At 50.7% G+C, this 12,794-nt stretch overlaps 1 protein-coding gene across 1 annotated transcript in view; it reads left to right on the forward strand.

Moving 5' to 3' along the window:
* Positions 1 to 12,794, forward strand: part of ACMSD (aminocarboxymuconate semialdehyde decarboxylase) — a 99,619-nt gene that overhangs the window by 22,122 nt on the left and 64,703 nt on the right. The gene's annotated exons all lie outside the window — the stretch shown is intronic.

The raw sequence follows: 12,794 nt of genomic DNA on the forward strand, positions 1-12,794 counted from the left end.
AAATGGTCTTTATCGGCCTCATTCTACATCAGTTAAAGGTAATGATCACGTTAAGTTATTGGTGTGCAGTGTAGCCTTAAGCATGTTTATTCCAAAATAAGTGCCACCATCCATTGGGACTTACTAGGGAGTAACTGTGTTTAGGGTTAGTTAATTTATTTGAATGATTCTAATACATTAATAATATAAGGATAAACGTATATTTATATATGCTATTTACACGAGGTTATGATGCAAGCATGCCTGGGACACATAAATTGCAGGAAATGACATTTCACTTAGTTGGGAATCTACTGTTCTCATTTTTGTTTATTACTTGTCCGTAGCACAAAGGCCTTTACAAATATAAGTTACAATACAGTTATATATAACATAAGCCCAAATGAAAGCATCAAATAATGAATACCTAAAAACAGAATCCGGGGGGCTATACAAACTATAGAAATAGAAAATAAGAAGTTTTAAAATGCTTAGATTGGGTCACAGTAAAACAGAATAACCATACAAAAGTTAAAACAAGTTCATTAAAAACTGACACTGAGAATAAAAAATAGTTTATATAATGAAAATATTCCAAACGAACAAACTGGCCAAGCTCATACAGCTTTATGTTATAATGAATGATCTCCTTGGCAATTCACAGCAGATGTCATTAAAAAGTTATGGTGGGTTTTTTGAGCTGCTACGGCAAAAGATGCAACCTTCATTGTAATACATTTGTTATAGTCTGCCAATAGATCACAGATAATTTCCACAGGAGATCTGCCAGCTCTACTTTTCAGGAGATCCCCCAAAAGGCGGGTCCTAGGTTCCTCATACAAGGGGCAATGCAGAAGATAATGTACTATATCCTCAACTTCCCCAGAACTACAAATGCAGGTCCGCTGAGCCAGAGGGATTCCATTGTACTTCCCATCCAAGTAAGCAGTTGGCATGGTTTGAAAACAAAGGGCTGGAAAAGCCTTTCTGAGAGCCACAAAAGTTAAATCCTGGAAATACTGTTGTAAATATTGTCCTCTTTTGAAAAAACTAAACCATGGTGAGAAGGCCTGGCATTAGCCAGAATGCTTTCAAAGCAGTCTGCTTTGGAGATTCTGTCTCTGATGCTCCGCTTATCCAAGATAGTTAGGGTGCAATCCTATCTGGATAGGCGGCTGCCTCCAAACTCAGAGGTGACCACCTATCCAAAGCAAAGCAAAGCAGGAGAGGCACAGGGTGGATCATTCCTTCTGCACCTCTCCTGCCCTGCTTTTTCTGCTAAACTGCCATTTTAGGGTGCCTAGTCGGCACTCCCCACCCCGGAATGTCCCCAGCCCCAGCCCTTTTTGGCCCCTCCACGCTCCTCTTTTGAGCACGGAGGATGGGGCTTCTCCGCGCTGCCTTGGAGGCAGTGCGGATGTGAGGGAAGGTCAGTTTTCCGGGAACTGACCTCAGAGCACAGGGTCCAAGGTCGGTTCCCAGAAAACAGCATATCCTATGGCTGTCTAGCCGCTGTCTAGGATTGCTCCCTCCAGTAATGGCAGGGATCCTCAAAGTAGGCCTGAGACAGCACTACCCAACACTGGGCCCAATGACCCTTATCAAGTTGCTTAAGAAAGCTTTGTTTTGCCAGATTTCCATCAGTGGAGCTCAGTAGTCTTTTGCCATAAAGGATGAGAGCTTTGTCTATTCTTGCTTTGCTGGACATAGCTCCAGCTTCCAATCTTAGCAGGGAAGAAGGGACCCCTGGTGGAAGTGCCAGCAGCTCTCTCAAAAATTTATTTTGAATGGTCTCACTTGCTGGGGCATGACCCTGACCCCACAACTCCGCACCAAACAGAAGTTGGGGAAGCACTTTAGAGAGATATATTTCCAAGGTTGGGCCCACCAGAGAACCACCGTTGCGCCACCTGAAAGATAGGGTTGTTTCAGCAGTCCTCTAGGCGGCAAGCTTTACTGCCTCTATATGGGGTTTCCAACTGCCATTTGAGGAGAATTGTACCCCCAAATATTTGAAGCTGGAACATGGTTCAATTGTGTGCTCATCCAGGTGCCATTTATGTAGTCATTTCCTTTTAGAAAAGAACATAATCTTGGTTTTGGAATAATTTATAACTAACTTCTCCTGTCAGCAGACCAAACTAAGTTTATTTAAAAGTCTCACTGACTAGAGTGGTTGAGAGAAGGCCATATCATCTGCATAAAGTAACATTTGTACCTTTCGGGGTCCCAAAGATGGAGGAAAGTGATCCAGGGAACTTAAACCTTCCACTAAACTATTCACATAAAAACTGAACAAAAAAAGGGCCAGTATGCAACCCTGTCTGACACCTCTTCTGGTGATGACTTTTCCAGAGAGTGCTCCTGACAAACCAGTACGAACTTTCAGATCTGTATGAGAGTGGATTTTCTGCACCAAAAACAGCAGCTACTTCTCAATGTTTGTATATGACAATTTTTCCCATGAACAGTTTCTATCGATTAGATCCAATGCAGAAGTAAAATCTACAAAGGCTACATACAGTCTGCCTCCAGGGCTATTCAGACTTTTACAAATCAAATGGGAGAGCACAAAACATTGGTCAATTGTGCTCCTTCCCCACCGAAAACCCACTTGTTCACCGGCAAGAATGTTGTTTTCTTCTGCCCAATCTTCTGATTCATTCAACAGGAATCTTCCATACACTTTAGAAACTATGTCCAAAAGGCTAATTGGCCTATCATTCTTAGGGTCTGATCTTTCGCCCTTTTTGTACAGCGGAACTATAATGCTGGACCCCCACCCAGCAGGGATGATTCCAGTTAGATTAATATATGAAAACAGCTTCGCCAGCACTGGGGCCCACCAGGCAAGATTGCATTCAAATAATTCTGGGGGGAACATATCTTGCCCAGGGATTTGCCAGATATCAGGTTGTGGAGTAAATGCTTGATCTCCAAGACTGAGACTGGTGGCCAGTCAGGGAGATCCATACAAGCAGGATTAACCTCTATAGAGGCAGGTCCCTGGAAAATGTTTTCAAAAGTGTTGTTGCCATAATGAACCAGGGATCTGAGATTCTAATTTGAGCATGGAACAGTGTAGCTTTAAATTGATCAAATTCCAAAATGTGACATTACCTTCTTGTCTTGCCACCAATCCCAGCTCCATCCATCTTTGTCTAACAAATTCCGCCTTCTTCTTTGTCATTAGAGACTTATAAGATGAACGAGTTGTAATTAAAGTCTTATAGCCCTCCTCTGATCTAAAGCACTTAAAGCTACGGGTAATCCTTGCTAATTCTTTTTTCATGTTCCTGCATTCCCTATCATACCAACTGGTTATACCTGGGCAGACAGCAGGCATGGGGCCAGATTGAACCAGAAAAGGTTTTAGGTACTTGGCAATTTGTTGATAACCCTCCAAGCCCTCCAAATGACCCACTAGAATTTGATTTCTCAGTCCCAGTAAAGTCAGGCTATATAATAAATCAGTTATCACTGAACTTGTCGACTCAGACCATTTGAGCCGTCTGTGGCCAGCAGTGACCATTTCAAAAGGATATGTACTTTTGTTCTGAGTTGGCTTAACTGGCAATTGAATGACAAACTTAATAGGAATATTGTCACTCTCTTCAGCTGAGAAACTTTTTACATCTGGGATTAGATTTGGAGAAATCAAAAAATAATCTACTACACTGGCTCCCCTAGAAGAAAGGATGTATAATGCCCAGCAGATATATCTTTCAAATTACCAGTCAAAATTAATAGGAAACACTTGTAACTCAACGTAAGGCTATGACCATTCCTGTTAAACTTCCTGTCTTGAGAATGCCTGTCCAGACAGAATAGATCATCCAGGCAAAGACTAAAATGATTAAACAGCTCTGAATTAGTTTGTCCTATCCAAGCATTTAGGTCACATCCCCAAATAATGCAGGAGTTGTCAGACTGGCACTTGTAATTTCCCAAAGCAGATTCCAAAGATAACCACTCATCTTGGGGTGATGGTGATGAGTTCTCTGGTGGTATATAAGCATTAATACAGAGAAGGGAGGTACCATTATGTCAGGGTGGAAAGTGAGCCGATAGAACCCCAGAGCAGTTCTGATTCTGAGGAGGATCAGCAATCCATGGGAGAGGAGCCAGCTCATCCCTCACAGGCACAGCAACTGGCAGAGATTCCTCCTGCCGGCATTCCTGAGATAGATAGTGACCTTGGCAGTGAGAAAGTGCAGGAGGGGGGCTTGCTAGACGCTCGACGCAGACGCAGGGAGCGACGAGCGATGGAGGGCGCGGAAAGGAGGTGTAGCGCCCATTTGGCATGCAAGCAATGACCGCGTCCCATGGACCCAGGGGAAAGAGGGAGGATCTTTCCCTAGCCCATAAGTTCAGGGTCTTCAAGTGATTCTCCTTCAAACGGGGATCAACTGCCTACCTGGAGCATAGGCTACTCTGCTGTTCATTGCTTAGTCGCTGGTGATTAGCATCTGAAAGAGTCATTAAGTTGTAAAAGGATTACAACTTAATCCTTGGAAAAGAGAGCCAGGGCCTGCAGGAGAAGCCACCACCACCACCATGGAAGAGGCGTGCCTGCTGCTGCTGGGCCTGCTGCCACCGCCGCCGCCACCACCACCACCACCACCAGGCCTTCCCTGTGGACTCCTGCCTGGCATTATTTTTAAGGGGATTTTAATTGTTTTGTTTTGGGGGGGATTTTGTTGTGTTTTTAGGGGTGGGTAGCCTGCCTGATAGGCGGGAGCGAGGGGGCATGTGTCCACCTGATGGAGGCAGTGGGGGAAGTGTTGGGGGCCAGAACATATCGAGGCTGGGCAGCAGGCGCTGGTGGAGTGCTAGGGGCAGGCCATGCCAGGTAAGGGGAACAAGGGAGAGATGTGTAATATCTGTCCCCTGCTCCAGGCCTGTCCAGAGCCAAAGGATGGTTGGGGGAGGTGTGACCCCATCTTCTGGCCTTCGTTTGCTGCTCTGCAATGCCAGGTCTGTTACCCAGAAAACCTCCCTCATCCATGACATGATCCTGGATGAGGGTGCAGACCTGGCATGTATTACGGAGACTTGGCTGGCTGAGGCTGCTGCTCCAACCCTTGCAGCCATGTGTCCAGCCGGATTTTCGTATGCACAGCAGCCGAGGGCTGGGGATCGGGGAGGGGGAGTGGCTGTTATCTACTGAGAGTCCTTGGTCTTCACCAGACCCCCTCTCTGGGAGACCAAGGTTGCTGAGTGCATGTACTGGAGGTTGGGCCCGAAGGGCAGTCTGGGGATTCTGCTTGTGTACCATCCACCCCGCTGCACGACTGACTCCCTGGCCGAGGTGCTTGAGGTGGTCTCTGATGTGCGTGTACAGTCCCCTAACCTATTGGTGTTGGGGGACTTCAACGTACATTCGGAGGTCATCCTCACAGGAGCACCTCGGGACTTCATGGAGACCATGGCCTCCTGGGAGCTGCACCATATTCTAACTGGGCCCACCCATGTTGCCGGTCATGCACTAGACCTTGTGTTTGTCTCTGGAGAAGCGGGGAGTTATCTGGAAGTCGGGGGTATATCCACCACCCCCTTGTCATGGTCAGATCACTATCTGGTGACGTTGGACTTCTCGGTTCCACAACCCCTCCGCAGGGGTGGAAGACCCATTAAAATGGTCCGCCCCAGGCGTCTTATGGATCCAAATGGATTCCTGAACGCACTTGGGGATTCTCTGGGGCACGCCAACGGCCACTCGGTCGAGACCCTGGTGGGTGGCTGGAATGCCGCAATCACTGAGGCATTAGATCAGGTGGCTCCGAAACGCCCTCTCCCCCTGAACAGGGCTCGGACTGTACCATGGTTCAATCCGCGGTTACGAGCTCTGAAACAGGAGGTGAGATGGCTAGAGCACTGGTGGCAGAAGTCTCACTCCAAAGACGATCAGATATGGGCTAGAGCTGTATCTTCAGACTATCACGTGGCGGTGAAGGCAGCAAAAAAGGAATATTATGCTGCCTCTATCGCGTCTGCAGAGTGCTGTCCCAGGAGGCTGTTCCAAGCGGTCCAGAGCCTGGTCAGTCCTGTGGCTCCGGAACCACTGGAGCATTCTAAGGCCTCCTGTGAGGCCTTGGCAAGGCACTTTGCAGATAAAATTGATCAGATTAGGTGTGTTACTCTGCACGCTGTGGATACAGTTAGTGAGCAAGAGGCGGCCTGTGGCAAACCAGTTTTGTGGGATCGGTTCCAGCTTCTTCCTCCTGATGAAGTGGACAAGGTGCTTTCATCTGTAAGGCTGACCACCTGCTTACTTGATCCTTGCCCATCTTGGCTCATTATGAGCTGCAGAGAGAGACTGGGTGAGGGGATCAAGGCGGTGGTGAACGCCTCCCTTGAGGAGGGAGTGATGCCATCAGCCCTCAAGGAGGCAGTGATAAGACCGCTCTTAAAGAAGCCCTCCTGGGATCCTCAAATTCTGAACAACTTTCGCCCAGTCTCAACTCTCCCATTTTTGGGCAAGGTGATTGAGCGGGTGGTGGCGGTGCAGTTGAAGGCACACTTGGAAGAAACTGATTATCTAGACCCATTTCAGTTGGGCTTCAGGCTTGGGCATGGGACAGAAACGGCCTTGGTCACCTTGGTAGATGATATGAGGAGGGCTCTGGATAGGGGTGAATGCTCCTTCCTTGTTCTCCTCGACCTCTCAGCGGCTTTTGATACCGTTGACCATGGTATCCTCCTGGACCGCCTGGAGGGGTTGGGCATTGGAGACACCGTATTGCGGTGGTTCCGGTCCTTCCTCTCCAGCAGGTACCAGAGGGTAGCACTGGGAGAGGAGGTTTCGGACCCGTGGCCACTTACTTGTGGGGTGCCACAGGGTTCCATCCTCTCCCCGATGCTATTTAACATCTATGTGAAGCCGCTGGGGGCTATCATCAGGAAGTTTGGGGTGCAGTGTCATCAATATGTGGATGACACGCAGCTCTACCTCTCATTCAAATCTTCACCAAGGTTGGCCATAGAATCCCTGTCCAAATGTCTGGAGACGGTGAATGGCTGGATGGGGAGGAATAAGCTGAAGCTGAACCCTGACAAGACCAAGGTACTTTTGGTGGGAGACAAGAGAGGCTAGGGGATGTTGACCTGGTGTTGAATGGGGTACGGTTACCCTTGAAAGACCAGGTCCACAGCCTGGGGGTCATTTTGGACTCCCAGCTGTCCATGCAGGCTCAGGTGTCAGCTGTGAGCCGGACAGCGCTGTATCAACTCCATCTGATACGGCGGCTGCACCCCTTCCTTCCCGACCATCTGCTCCCATCGGTAGTACATGCCCTGGTCTCCTCTCGTGTAGACTACTGTAATGTGCTCTACGTGGGGTTACCCTTGAAGATGGTTCAGAAATTGCAGCTGGTACAGAATGCGGCGGCTCGCCTGATTAAAGGCAGCCACCGGCGAGATCACATCACTCCAGTGCTGAAGGAGTTGCACTGGTTACCAGTTGTTTTCCGGGCCAAATTCAAGGTGTTGGTTTTGACCTTTAAAACCCTATATGGTTCCAGCCCAGCCTATCTTAAGGAGCGCCTCCAGTAGCACCAGACAGGCCGCTTAACAAGATCAGCCTCGGATGGCCTTCTCTCTGTCCCATCAGCCAGGACAGCTAGACTGGTGGGGAAGAGGGACAGGGCCTTTTCTGTGGTGGCCCCCACTCTGTGGAACTCCCTCCCTAGGGAACTCCGTCATACCCCCTCTTTAATGAGCTTCCGTTGTGCATTAAAAACGTGGTTGTTCAGGCAGGCATTTGGGGTGGGTTAGGGTATTTTAGAAAATGCTTTTATGGTAGAATTTTATTGTTTTAAACTGTTTTATTGTATGTTGTACATCGCCCAGAGTGGCTGGGTGACCAACCAGATGGGCGATTAATAAATTTAATAATAATAATAATAATAATAATAATAATAATAAAAGCCTTGAAAAGAATCCTTTTGTCTGTGTCTTGAGTTGGCTATTGGAGTGTACTGAAAGGGGCCGCTAGGGCGCTTCTGACAGCTTGGTCCCCGTTTCTCTTTTTTTTCTCTCTCTCTCTCTTCTCCTACTGCCAAATAGAGGGTGCCAGGGACCCGGCGGTGCAAGCTCTGGCGCAAGGGAACCAGATTCTCTGTGATCAAGTGGCTCAACTGACGACTGCCATACAGAATCTACAAGCTGCGGTTCAACACCCACCACCACCCTGCTGCAAGTGCCTGGTGGCTTTGCCAGAGACGTTTTCTGGTGAGAAAGGACTTTTTCAGATTTTCCGGGCCCAATCGGACCTGTACATGCGCCTTCAACCTGAGGATTTCCTGATGGAACAGGTTCGTGTGGGCTTCATCATTAACCTACTTTCAGGCGTGGCAGCTAAATGGGCTTCAGGACTTCTTCTCACTAATGACCCCCTGCTCAGGGACTATCAAGGTTTCATGACAGCGATGGCCAGATTTTTCGGTGACCCCCTGCGCACGCAGATGGCTTCTCAGGAGATTTGCCACCTCAGGCAGGGCAAGGACTCAGTTTCCAGCTATGCGACAACTTTTCCCTTGCTGATGCAGGATTTACAGTGGAATGATACCGCTCTGGTGGCTCAGTTTTTGGACAATTTGAACGACAAGATCTTGGATGAGTTGGCTCACACGCCTAGCCTGCCTACTTTGGAGGACCTCATCCAGACCTGCCTCCAGATAGATAGTCTGCTGGAGGGGCGCCGGCAGACCCGGCGGGGCGCCGGGGGCCGAGATTTCCCTCCTCCCATTCCCCCCATTTCCTGCCCCACCCCCACCCCCACCCCTGTGGTGGGGGCGGAGGAGACCCCGATGCAGCTGGGAGCTACCCGAGCCCCACTGCCGCCAGAGGAACTAGAGCGGCGGTGCGCTGAGCGCCGATGCTTTTGGTGTGGAAAGCTGGGATATTTTGCCAAAACCTGCCGTGCTAGACCCGCAGCTCCTCTGCCTCCCCCTCCTCTCCTTCCTCCTCCTCTTCCTCCTCCTCCTTGCCCCCAGGCCTGACTAGGCTGCCCTCCAAGCCTGTTGGGGGTCTCCAGTGTGGGGGTCGGTTCCACACCCGGTGGGTGCCTTCCGCAACCCCCCCACCCTCCCATCTGCTATTGCATGTTCACCTCCGCTCCTCCCAGTGGGGTGGGGTGGAAGCCCTGGCTTTAGTGGACTCGGGGGCTATGACCAGTTTCATGGATGAAACCTTCACCTTCTTCCATAAGATTCCTACCCTGCCTCTTCCTGCCCCCTTGGCAGTGGAGACCATCGATGGGCGTCCTCTTTCTTCAGGCACGGTGACCCAGATTACAGCTCCGCTCACTCTGTGCGCCCAGTCCCACGTTGAGCAGATTCAGTTTCACTTGGCCAAGGTTCCCCAATACCCAATCATGCTGGGTGTTTCCTGGCTCTCTAAGCATAATCCTCAGATTTCTTGGGAGCTTCAGCAAGTGGAGTTTGCATCTCCCTACTGCTGGAAACATTCCCTCCCGATTGAGGTGCCAGTCCCAGTCCAGGCCTTAACCCTTTCCTCCCCCTCCTTGTCTGCTTCTGGCAGTTCTTCAGCTACTGTGGTCCCCCAGAGAAGTATGCGGCTTTTCGGGATGTTTTCGACAAGAAGGAGGCTGACCAGCTCCCCACCACCACCCATTTGACTGTGCCATTAACCCCATTCCTGGGGCGACCATCCCCGCTGGCTGACTGTATTTGATGTCGGAGCCGGAACTTCGAGCTCTGTGGGAGTTTTTGGACACAAACCTCAGATGTGGCTTCATTCGCCCTTCCTTCTCCCCGCTTGCGCCCCTAGCATCTTTGTGACCAAGGAATCTGGAGAACTCTGCCCGGTGCATGACTACAGAGCCCTCAATTCAGTCTTGATCCCTGACAAGTACCCCCTCTCCCTCATACCGGAGATGCTGGAGCACCTGGGGCAAGCCAGGATTTTCACAAAGTTGGACGTGCGTGGCGCCTACAATCTGATTCGCATCCAGGAGGGGGATGAATGGAAGACCTGTTTTGGCACCCAGTACGGAGCGTATGAATACCTAGTGATGCCATTTGGGCTTGCCTGCACCCCCCCCCCCACGTTTTCACGTTTTATGAATGCCATCTTCCAGGACTATTTGGACTCTTTCCTCATTGTGTATCTTGATGATTTACTTATATTTTCTGAGGACCCCCATGCCCATCAGCACCGTGTCTCCGCTGTCCTCCAGTGCCTCCACGAGAACCATCTGTATGCCAAACTGGAGAAATGTGCATTTGACCTAACCTCTTTGGACTATATTGGCTACATTACCTCAGCTGACAGTATCAGGATGGATCCTGCAAAGGTCCAGGCAGTCCTCTCCTGGCAGGCTCCATCCACCAAGAAGGACTTGCAACATTTTCTGGGGTTTGCTAATTTCTACAGAAAGTTCCTGCCCAGCTTTGCTCGGCTGACATCTCCTCTCATGGACCTCCTTAAGGGCAGGAAATCTCCTTTTCATTGGACGGCATCTGCCCAACAGGCTTTCGAGGAACTTAAGAAGCTTTTTAGTTTTGAGCCGATCCTGTTACATCCCGACCAGAGGAAGCCTTCTGTGGTGCAAACTGATGCCTCTCACTTTGTGGTGGGGGCAGTGCTTTTTCAGCCAGATCAGGCGGGCGGGGGGTTGCAACCCTGCACCTACCACTCCAGGAAGGTGAACATGTCTGAGAGGAATTATACCATCTGGGAGAAGGAACTGTTGGCCATCAAGTCCGCTTTGGAAACCTGGCATCATCTGCTGGAGGGGGCACAGCACCCAGTTGAAGTTAGAACAACCATCGCAACCTGGAACATCTTCAGACAGCCCGTGCCTTAAACCAGAGGCAGATTAGGTGGTCACTTTTTTTCCCCCGGTTCCACCTTAAGATTTGCCATGTGAAGGCCTCCCACAACCTACAAGCAGATGCTCTTTCTTGTAAGCTGGACCTCCAGCCAGGGGGTGAGAGAAATCCCCCCCTCTGATTCTCCTCCCCCCCCCCCAGAGCCTGGCGGCAGCTGCGGTACCTCACTCTTGCGAGGAACTCCTTCACTCTGCACAGGCTCAGGATGCTTTTGTTCGCATAAAAGTGGAGGAATTGGGGCTAGCCTCTGCCCCCCCCACTCTACCCCCTTCTCTTTGTGAGGTGGCCTGCTTTACCATTCCGGTCGGGTCTATGTGCCTTCTAGACCTCTCCATGAGAAGGTCCTCCATCAGTGCCACGACTCTCCCACCGCTGGGCATTTTGGCTTCACCAAGACCCTACATGGAGTGACGTGGGATTTTTGGTGGCCTCGTGTGTGTCAGGACGTCAAGACCTATGTCGCCTCCTGCCCAACCTGCCAGTGGATGAAGGCCCCCTCAGGCAAGCCCACAGGCTTGCTTCACCCCCTGCCTACCCCCTCAGGACCTTGGAAACTGCTCTCCCTTGACTTCATCACTGATTTGCCTCCCTCACATGGTAAGACCACCATTCTGGTGGTGGTGGATTTGTTTTCTAAGATGGCCCATTTCATCCCCTGCTCTGGGTTGCTCACAGCCACGGAGACGGCGGAGCTGTTTTTGGCGCATGTTTTCCGGCTCCATGGATGGCCCAAGGCTCTCATTTTGGATAGGGGGGCCCAATTCACTGCCCATTTCTGGAGGGAGCTACTTGGGTTTCTCCATGTGACGCTCCGTCTTTCCTCCACCCACCATCCACAGACAGATGGTCAGACCAAGCGCACCAATGCAACTCTGGAGCAATATTTGCGCTGTTATGTCAATTACCAGCAAGTTGACTGGTTTTCCTTGCTGCCTCTCGCAGAATTTGCTTATAACAATACCTGCCATGCTTCCACCCACCAAACTCCATTTTTTGCCAATTTTGGTTAGCACCCCAAGGCTTTCCCGTCCACCTTAGCTCCCTCTTTGGTGCTGGCGACCCATTACTTTTTAGAGGAGTTGCGAGCGGTACACCATCTCTTACGGGACTCCCTCGAGCAAGCCAAGACAGCCTACAAGACCTCTGCAGACAGGTGGTGCCAGCCGAGTCCATCTCTGCAACTGGGTGACTGGGTTTGGTTATCCACCCAATACCTCCCCTCTCACTCACCCTCAAGGAAGCTCGCACCTCGCCACACAGGGCCTTTCCAGATTACAGCCCAGATTAACCCTGTTGCTTTTCGCCTGGCTCTCCCCCCTCCATGAAGATCCATCCTGTTTTTCATCGGTCTTTGCTGTCCCCCCTGGTTTCTGGCGACCCTCATTGCTTGGTCAGTTCCCCCACCCCCTGCCAGTGCTGGTGGAGGGGGAGGAGGAGTTTGAGGTTGCGGAGATTATGGACTCCCGCCTTTCTCACGGCCGCCTGCAATATCTAGTGGACTGGAAGGGGTACAGGCCAGATGAGCGAACCTGGGAACCCGCGGAAAATGTGCATGCTCCATTGCTGCTGAGGCGCTTCCACCAGCTATACCCCACAAACCCGGGGCCCCAGGGGAGGAGCACGAGGGGGGGCCTCATGGGAGCGGGGATGATGTCAGGGTGGAAACTGAGCTGATAGAACCCCAGAGCAGTTCTGATTCTGAGGAGGATCAGCAATCCATGGGAGAGGAGCCAGCTCATCCCTCACAGGCACAGCAACTGGCAGAGATTCCTGCTGCCAACATTCCTGAGATAGATAGTGGCCCTGGCAGTGAGAAAGTGCGGGAACGGGGCTTGCTAGATGCTCAAAGCAGATGCAGGGAGCGATGAACGATGGAGGGCGTGGAAAGGAAGCGTAGCGCCCATTTGGCGCACAAGCAACGGCAGCCTCCCGTGGACCCAAGGGAAAGAGGGAGGATCT

This window comes from Heloderma suspectum, chromosome 1 (genome assembly GCF_057233095.1).
Source record: "Heloderma suspectum isolate Gila_16-S chromosome 1, 16-S_ref, whole genome shotgun sequence".
NCBI lineage: Eukaryota > Metazoa > Chordata > Lepidosauria > Squamata > Helodermatidae > Heloderma > Heloderma suspectum.